Source organism: Nicotiana sylvestris, chromosome 3 (genome assembly GCF_000393655.2).
Source record: "Nicotiana sylvestris chromosome 3, ASM39365v2, whole genome shotgun sequence".
Lineage (NCBI taxonomy): Eukaryota > Viridiplantae > Streptophyta > Magnoliopsida > Solanales > Solanaceae > Nicotiana > Nicotiana sylvestris.
This window is the reverse complement of record NC_091059.1, coordinates 409,640-418,996: the sequence shown is the minus strand read 5'-3', so window position 1 is coordinate 418,996 and position 9,357 is coordinate 409,640. Positions and strand designations below refer to the sequence as shown.

General features: G+C 36.5%; 1 pseudogene; it reads left to right on the top strand.

The window, feature by feature from the left end:
• Positions 1–2,500: 2,500 nt before the first annotated feature.
• Positions 2,501–3,273, top strand: LOC104225371 (NAC domain-containing protein 6-like; annotated as a pseudogene).
• Positions 3,274–9,357: the final 6,084 nt, after the last annotated feature.

Genomic DNA, 9,357 nt, shown 5'->3' with positions numbered 1-9,357 from the left:
AGTCGTGTAGTAGAAAAAAGAAATAAGTCTCTTTTGGATATGGATAGACTAATGACGTGTTATTCAGATTTGCCTTATTTATTTTTGGAATATTTCCTGGAAACTTCAAATTACATTCTGAATTTAGTTCCTTCTAAGCTAGTACCTGGGACATCTATAGAACTGTGGACTGAATGTAAGCTTGGTCTGTGGCATGTTCAGATATAGGATTATCCCGCATATGTGCTGAAAGGGAAAGCAGATATGTAAGTTGGAACTAAGGATGGATAGGTGCATGTTTATCGAATATCCAAGAAAACGAATGAAGCTTTATTTTATTGTCCTAAAGAAAATAAGGCAATTGTTAAAACAAATGCATTTTTCTAGATAAGGACTGTTTAATAAAACATGTTCCTAGAAGTAAACTATTTTTACAGGAACTGGGCAAAGAAATAACTAGATGTTCAAGAACATCAAAACCCACACGTCAGAATTGACGTTCCATTGCATTTAAGTAGTGGGAGAACGTTAATAGACATAATATGCCTTTATCGAGTGGGAGTGATGTTTGAACATTGAACACTATAGTAAGAAGTCACTAATATTTCAATGTCGTGAGGTAACGAAGGTAATATTAGTGGTACTTCGTCTTAGTGGGAGAAAGCTAAAGAAAATTATAGTTCGGTGTTCATTCTTGGGATAGTTTCGGTAACAGGATCTCTGAAGAGTTTAATACCAAACTAGATAATTACGACAAAGTACTACTGGACAAATATTGCATCAGATATAACTTGGCAAGATTCTTTAACAAAACCTTATTTGGTGAAGGCTTTTAATAGTCATGTAAAAGAATGCCTGAGAAAGTTGTAGATGCATGGTTATGAGTCTAAGTGGGAGATTATTGGGGTATATACTATTAACCATGCATTTGGATATAGTATATTCTAATAATTATCATGGTTAAAAGTCTAAGTGGGAGATTGTTGGGATATATACTATTAACCATGAGTTTGGTTTAGATATAGTATTTATTATGAAATAATTGTTTATTCAGTTTTAATAAAGTTTTAAATAGATCATATAATAGTCTGTGTCCTTTGCTTATATAGTAGATGATTTAGTGTATAGAGTTTAGCTTATACACGGAAGATTAAATCATCGGTTCTTATAAGTATAAAGTTTGAGTTCACAATCTAATGATGGAATTGGACAAACCATCAGGAATGATTGTAGCACAAGATTAAATATAATTAATCTTGATTATGGGAATGGTTTAATTCCAACTTCTTGTGCTAGTACATTTTGTATGTATTGAACGGACCAGGTAGAGATAAGTATTTTATACTGACTTAATAAAATAAACTCTCTAGCCATTAAATGTACTTATACTCTTAATCTTGATATAATTATTATTAGCTGTGTATATTATTATTGTTTTGATTTATTAAAAGGCGAGATTTCTTTCGTGGGTCAATATGCCTGGTAAATTGGATAATAATAATATACATTGGCGAAGTAATAGTTAGTTGATGGAATCCATGTCTCGGTTTAGAGATTGATGATATACCTTTATGAAAGCTTATAAGTTTTCATGTGTAAACCCGGCCGGTGGATTTTGTATCCGACACATGAAATAAGTTAAGCGAAAGTCTAAAGGAAATAATCAATAAATTAAATCGTCAGTAATTTAATTTAATTGATTCGTATCTGAATCTTAACATGGGGAGTTAAATAAGATTTAATGGATGAATTTCGAAATTGAATAAGGAGTGTAATTACGAATTTTTAGTGGAATAATTCGTAATTAATTATGGTGGATATTAATTTCGAAAATTACAAATTAATTCCATAATTGGAAGCCTTGTTAATTAAATTCTGTGGTCCCTACTGTGCCTAAATAATAGGAAATAAAGGAATCCTTTTTCTGGTGGAAAAGAAAACCTAACAAGTTTTGGAAAAGGGTCTTAACCCTTAAAACTTGTGCTATAAATACATAAGGTTTTCCACCTAGAGGGATGAGTACATGGTGGCTGAAATTTTCAACCAAGTTTTCCTAGAAATTTCGCCCACACGAAATTGCTATTTCCGGGTATTATTTGGGTAACACAGTAGAAGACCGTGGAACGTTCGAGGATCACGATTGTGCGGGTGATGGAGATTCCATTAAGAAGTTATGGAACTGAAGGCTCACGTGGTAGAAGAGATATGTTCACGCTTCAAGAGGTAACCCGTGAAATCCCGTTTATGCTAGTTGTCTAAATTACATGTGATTTTGATACTGGGATTGCTTCCGCGCTGCATATAATAATCCATCAAATAGTACATTACAGCATTCACATCAATAAGCTTCCGCCATTCGTTTAGGGTATATTTTCATAGTTCTTTGTCTTCTTACTTGAGAGAACATATCAGTAGTTTTATTTCTTATCTTTGCTACCGCGGCAATTACTATTGTCTCGTTCTTGTGTTTTCTCTATAAGCAAGAAAAAGAGACGACCATATATATATATATATATATACCATGTCGTCGTTACCTGTACGCCGTGGGTGTATCATGGGTGTTCGGTTTCACCCAACTGAAGCAAAGTTGATCAACTTTCTTAAAAGGTTCCTAAAGGGCGAGCCTTTGCCGAGTGAATGCCCTAATTTCCAACTTGCCGATATCTATGGAGATCAACCACCATGGGAGATATTTGGAGCTAATTCTGATCATCCGAAGAGAAGGTTCGCTATTTTTTTACTTGGTTGAAGAAACAGAAGAGCGAACATACAAGGATTCGTCGAACTTGCGCCAACGGGATATGGAAAGTCCAAACCAAAGGTTTTCCTATCAAGAATGGCAAGGGAACAGTGGTTGGGTTTAGAAGAATTTTCAAGTTTCAAACTAGTACTAAAGAAGGAGAGAACAATAAAATTTGGCTGATGAAAGAATATTTCGTGGGAGATGATTTCTTCATAGAAAACAACATTCCTAAAGAGGATATTGTAGTGTAGCGAATCAAGAAGAATACAAGATCAGAGAAGAATCATGGGGTAAATATTGAGGAACAAGATGTTGCCAACGTGATCGGAGCTATGTTGCATGGACCTGATGATGAAGATTACTGCGCAACAGTACAACCAGCAATAATTTGTCAAGCAGCTGAACATCAAGTTATGGACGAGGCTCAGAAGATGAACGAACATAACAATAGCAGCTATATTAATGACTGCTCCAACTACCAAGAAGAGATCGATTGGGCTGATGATGTGCTCGTAGATATTGACGATTTTGGTGATATAATTTGCTGTTGATCTTCACAATCTTGAATAATAAATGGTGGAACCAGAACGCAGGGAAGGAGAGAGCAGCAATCAGTTTACAACTTTATTGAATGAAGTTTACTCAATAGAACTTCTATCATCGGAACAAACTTCTTAAGAGAAGATTTTACTTGTATTCATGTATATGGAGTATCACTTAATAATTTTGCCTATATTATTCTTGTAGTGTATCTTGTTGGTTTTGCTGAAAATAGTTATTTTTTGTTGTTTCGATTGCGAGACTCAGCAGGAAAGATAGGAAACGTGCTGCGCTTTGGGTGAGAAAAAATATATCTTGCTTCACACATACACACAACACCATCTTACTACAGTTTTTTAAATTTTTGTTCAACACCTAACAATTTGACCCCTGATAAGTACTATACAGTTCTTTCTACATCATTGCTCGTGATATCGCGATGAATCTCTATTAATTAACCTACATGTTGTAAAGGATTTCATCCATCAAGCTATATATATGCCCTCTAATTTAATTTACATGTACAATATATGGATTTCTTGTCACGTTCTTACTGGAGTAGGCAAATTTTCTAGATCTAACAAGCATTCTAGTGTTGGTGTTGTGGAGGAACTGTTTGAGAGGGATCTGTGCTTGTCGAAAGGTACGATTTATATAGATTTATTTTAGTGCAATTCAACCAACATAATCAAACTTAAAATTGACATTGCATTATCATTTTGATACATAAGTGTTACGAGTGTGTACCATGTAAGCTTTTTTGACTGTTGCATTTAGTATGTAAGCTACATTTGTTGATCAAAGTTCAGAGGAAGTAGTTTTGTTTCTTTTCATTTGACCATGTGTTTGTAGAATTTCATGAGGACTTAGAGCACTTTTATTTTTTGTCTTCCTGCAGAAGTTTCGACTATTAATGGTTTTAGCTCATTTATGAAACTTAACTGCTGATTGGAATTATCTTTTATTTGTTCTAATCATGGTGTGTAAATATGTGAATTTTGGTTGAGTAGCTGATTCCAAATTGATCTTCCATCTAAAAGAAATTGGTGCTGGTCTGCAAATGGCAAGAGGCTTCTATTTTGGAAGTATTGTTGTTGATTATAGGTAAGATGGCTTTGCTAGTTAAGAATAAAAGACGGTAAAAATACTATAGAGGAGTGAGGACCATGAGATTTTTAAGTTTATAACTTCAACGGAAACAGAAGACTATAATGATGCAAAATTTGGTTATAACATCACCTTCTACTTTAATCCAAATCCTTATCTCGAAAATACAAAGCTCTCGAAGACTTGTACTTTCCTTGAAGATGGACGGCCTACAAAACTTATTACTTTCACAATACAATGGATAGAAGGCAATGGAGTTGCTCCCCATGATGAGAAAAGCTTCTTATTACAATGAAGGCGATCTTCATGAGGCGAAGAAAGGTGGTGATGAGGTAGTAAAAGATAGTGAAAATGATGGCAATGAGGAGGCCGATAAAGTTGCAGAAGCTCGTAATGAGGGCAAGGACAATGAAGGCTTTCATGACAACGTTGAGAAACAAGATGATTGTGATCTAGGAGGATGATGAAGATACGATTAATGTAATGTCCCGTGGATTCTTAAACTTTAACTATGCTAGTTAAGAGCATAATGACGTAGTCGAAGCATCCCAAAGGTATTAATAATGCCATAGAGGTTGAAGGCTCGGGTCATGAATATAGTATAAAAATATTGGCGTCATCCAGTCGTTATAGCGCCAAGATAGCGCTAGCCGCAGAAGTTCTGGCGCTTTTTAGCCGCTACGGTGCGGAGATAGTGCCACGTCCAGTCCTATAAATGTTACACTTCGCATTTTCGTAGGTTAAAATTTTGTCGTAAGTTAATCGACGTAAACTCGTTGATGAAATTATTTTTGAGGTTATAAGCATTTATGCTATTTATAACAGGTGATAAATAAGTGCCGTGAAGGTTAATTAAAGGGCTAACGAATAAAAGAAAATGAGTTTCGTTGAAGGTTATCAATTTGGAATACAATATGATACGAGCTATAATACACAGTATTTATGGATTAGTGTCATACAAGGTACCACATGATCATGATAGTAGGATACATAAAGTGTATTAAAAGTGAATAGTATTTTAACTAATTTGAGATAATTCTTAATTATGTGGATAATTGAGTAATTAATGTTTTTCTGGTGGGAGATTAGCTAATTAATTACAATTTTTGGATAAGCTTAATCCCTTCCCCCCTCCCCCCTCCCCCACGTGACAGCCCAAGAGGTCTTGATCAAGGCCCTTGTAATGACTCTTAGTTCATTAAAATAGGTGGTATAATTAGCTAGGGGCCTTTAGGCAAAGCTTAGTCACAAAAGTGGGGCTCACAAACCAACCATTTTAAGAAATCTCCTTACCTTAGGTTGTTAGGAAATCTCCTTACCGCATTTAGGTTAGATGCTAAGTTTGCTAATGGATGGAGCTCAAATAGCTCGTTTGAGACTTCATAATATGGTAAAGCGTGAGATTTGCGATTCTAAGGAAGTACGATGCAATCTTTCTCAAGAATATCATATAGATTTTTTTTCTATTTCGATCTCGCCGTTATGTGTTTCGTCACGATTGGCGTGTGTTAGAGGGATTGTCAAGAAAATCGACTCAGGCATATTAAGGCTACCCCTTCTTTCTTTTTGGCATGATCAAAATGATACAAACAAAAAGAGAAAACGCACAACTTTCATAAATGACTCCATTCATAGAAGTACTAGGGGTGTCTATATTCTTGATTCCCCCTGTGACATATTATTATATCTTCTGTTCATGGGTCTCAGAAAAATACGTAGTTGATAAAGTTTATTCGAAGATATGTTGATCTTATGACATTCCGAGAAATCTTATTAATTATTTCTTATGGATTTCATTCATTTATACATGTATATTGACCCATGACCAGATGGCGTTATATATGCATATATTATATATATATGGGATATAGGAAAAGATTACGACGTTATATATGCACCACTACTTGTTCAGCTGGTATATGTTGATGATTTTGCCCATAGTGGTCGAGATGATATAATGGAATGTCCTTAGAGGCTTGATAATGTTATGTACACACATACCTATGCATAATACAACATTTATACGCATATGCATGACATTATAAATGTTTCAGGATTCACAAATATATTTAGATTTACAGGTGGAATTCTTACTCCACGTTCCATATACGTCTTTTATGTATTGATTTTCATGCCTTATATACTTAGTACATTATTCGTACTGATGCCCCTATTTCCCGGGGCCTGCGTTTCATGCCCGTAGGTGCAAGTAGACAAGATGACGGTCCCCCTCTTTAGGATCCTTGATCAGCGAGAATTGGTGTGCTCCACTTGATCTGGAGCTATTATTAGTTTTGGTACGCTATTTTTGTATGTAGATATGGGTATGACGGGGGCCCAGTCCCGTTCTTTATACAGTTGTACACTTTATTAGAGGTTTGTAGACAGTCATGTATAGTTGGATAATATGTGGCCTTGTCGGCTTCTAGTTTTTGACATCTAGTTACCTATAACAGCCTTGTCGACTCGCCCTACCGTATTCTGCATGTATATGTATATATGTATTTTAGACATGTTTTCCTTACATATGTCATTAACGTAATTCAGCAGTTTATTGACAGATGATATTTACCCTTAATTCATGTATATATCTTAGACGCATGCTTAGGGGTGTTCGACAAGTAGGACTTGAGCACTCGTCATGGTCCATCAGTTTGGGTCATGACAAAAGTGGTATTAGAGCAGTTCTATCCTAGGGTTGTCTACAGACCGTGTCTGGTAGAGTCTTGTTTATGGGTGTGTTGTGTACCACACTTATAGATAGGAGGCTACAGGACATATAGGATATTATCCTCTCTTCTTATCTTAGATCGTGCGATATAAGAATTTATTTTCCTAACGATGTGTTATGCTTTTGGGGATGCCGAAGAAGGCTACAACCACTCAAAAAGGCAAGTCTGTGGTAGATAAGACTACTAGTCGAGCACCACGAGTTACTAGGGATCGAGGAGAGTCTGATAGTGAGATTCCATCTTAGACTTCACATACCCCGCCCTCTCCAGAGGAGCTCCGAGGGGCACCAGCTCCAGCGCTTGCCCCTGTACGTTGAGCTCCTCAGCCAGATGCACCAGGTTAGGAGATGAGAGATGCTATTCAGCTATTAACTTGATTAGTAGTCGCACAGGCTCGGCGTCAGGAAGTAGGTATTGTTCATGCAGTTAGGTCCGTCAGTGGGAGGGTTCGTGATTTCATTTATTTGGACCCTCCGGTATTGCCACGACCCAGATTTTCCACCCTTATGAGTCGTGATGATGCCTACTAGTGAAAACTAGGCAAGCCAATTGTTCCAATTACTTAACCTTTTTTTCATTTTTTTTAAAATCCTTTAACAATGGTGAACAAACATCATATAAACAGCAAAAATATAAAGCGGAAGACTGAAATGTAACAATTTAATAATGATACCAATGCCAGTCCATAACATAAGCTACCCAGAACTTGTGTTACAATATCACAGACTGTCTAGGAATACTACAAATAAGGGTCCGAAAGATAAGTACAACACTATCTCTGAAATGCATAAAAGAAACATAATGGAAAGATAGAAGGAGACGCCAAGGCCTGCGGACGCGTGCAAAACTACCTCGGGTCGCCTGAATGGACTGAAGGTAGCAACCTCACTGCAGTCCAAAAGCTGCAGCACCGGGATCTGCACACAGTATAAAGTGTAGTATCAGCACAACCGACCCCATATGTTGGTAAGTGCCTAGACTAGCCTCGGCGAAGTAGTGAGGAGGCTAGGACCAGACTACCAAATAAACATGTGCAGTTAAATCATATACAACGGAAAAAATAAAAGCAAATATTTACAGCTAAAGATGGGAGGGGGGAAAGCATGATGCGGGGAGTATCAGACAACAACAGAATACTAAAGGAGGAATGTAAAGAAACCACAATTCAATTGCCAACAAGAATAAGGAAAATCAGAAACAAGTGCAAGACATTACCCTTCGTGCTTTTACTCTCATTTTTACCATAAGAATTAATATTCACTTTCATTCTTTCTTGTTGCAGCGTGCAACCCGATCCCAAATCATATAATACAGTTGCGGCATGCAACTCGATCCCATTTTATATAATACCGTTGCGGCGTATAACCCGATCCTAAATCATATAATACCATTGTGGTGTGCAACCCGATCCCATTTCATATAATACCATTGCGGCATGCAACCCGATCCCATTTCATATTCAACATCAATCATAAAAGAATCCCGGTAAGGGAATAAGAGTATAACAACAACATCCCGGCAAGGGAGACAATATCATAAACAATAACATCCGGGCAAGGGAACCAACAATGATAATCATTATATTAAGCATGAATAAATTACAATGGAGTCACAATAATTACAATACGAGACTCAGGGGCATGCATGACACCGACGTATAGATACTCGTCACCATGCCTATACGTGGTACTCCACAATTAACACATAATAAATAAGACACAACTCCTAATCCCTCAAGCTAAGGTTAGACCAAACACTTACCTCAATGCCACGAATACAATTCAAGCCTCCACTATTGCTTTACCTCTTGTTTCCACCACCAATTCGCTTGTATCTAGCCACGATTTACTTAACGATATTAATAAATGCTAACCGAATCAATTCTAATACATGAAAATAGGTTTTCTAATGATTTTCCCCCAAAAGTCAAAAATCGACCTCGAGCTCGCTTGGTCCAAACCCGAAATTCGAACCAAAACCCGATTACCCATTTACCCCCGAGCCCAGATATATAATTGGTTTTGGAATCCAACCTCAATTTGAGGTCTAAATCCCCAAATTTCAATATTCTTAGGTTTTTACCCAAAATTCCCAATTCCACCATGAAAACCCTAGATTCTAGGATGAAATCTTGTAAAAAGAAGTTAAGGAGTGAAAGAAATAAGTTAAAAATTCACTTACTAGTGTTTTGGGGAAGAAAGAGTGTTTGAAAAATTGTCTCTTATGTTTTAGGGTTTTGAAACTTGAAAATAGCTG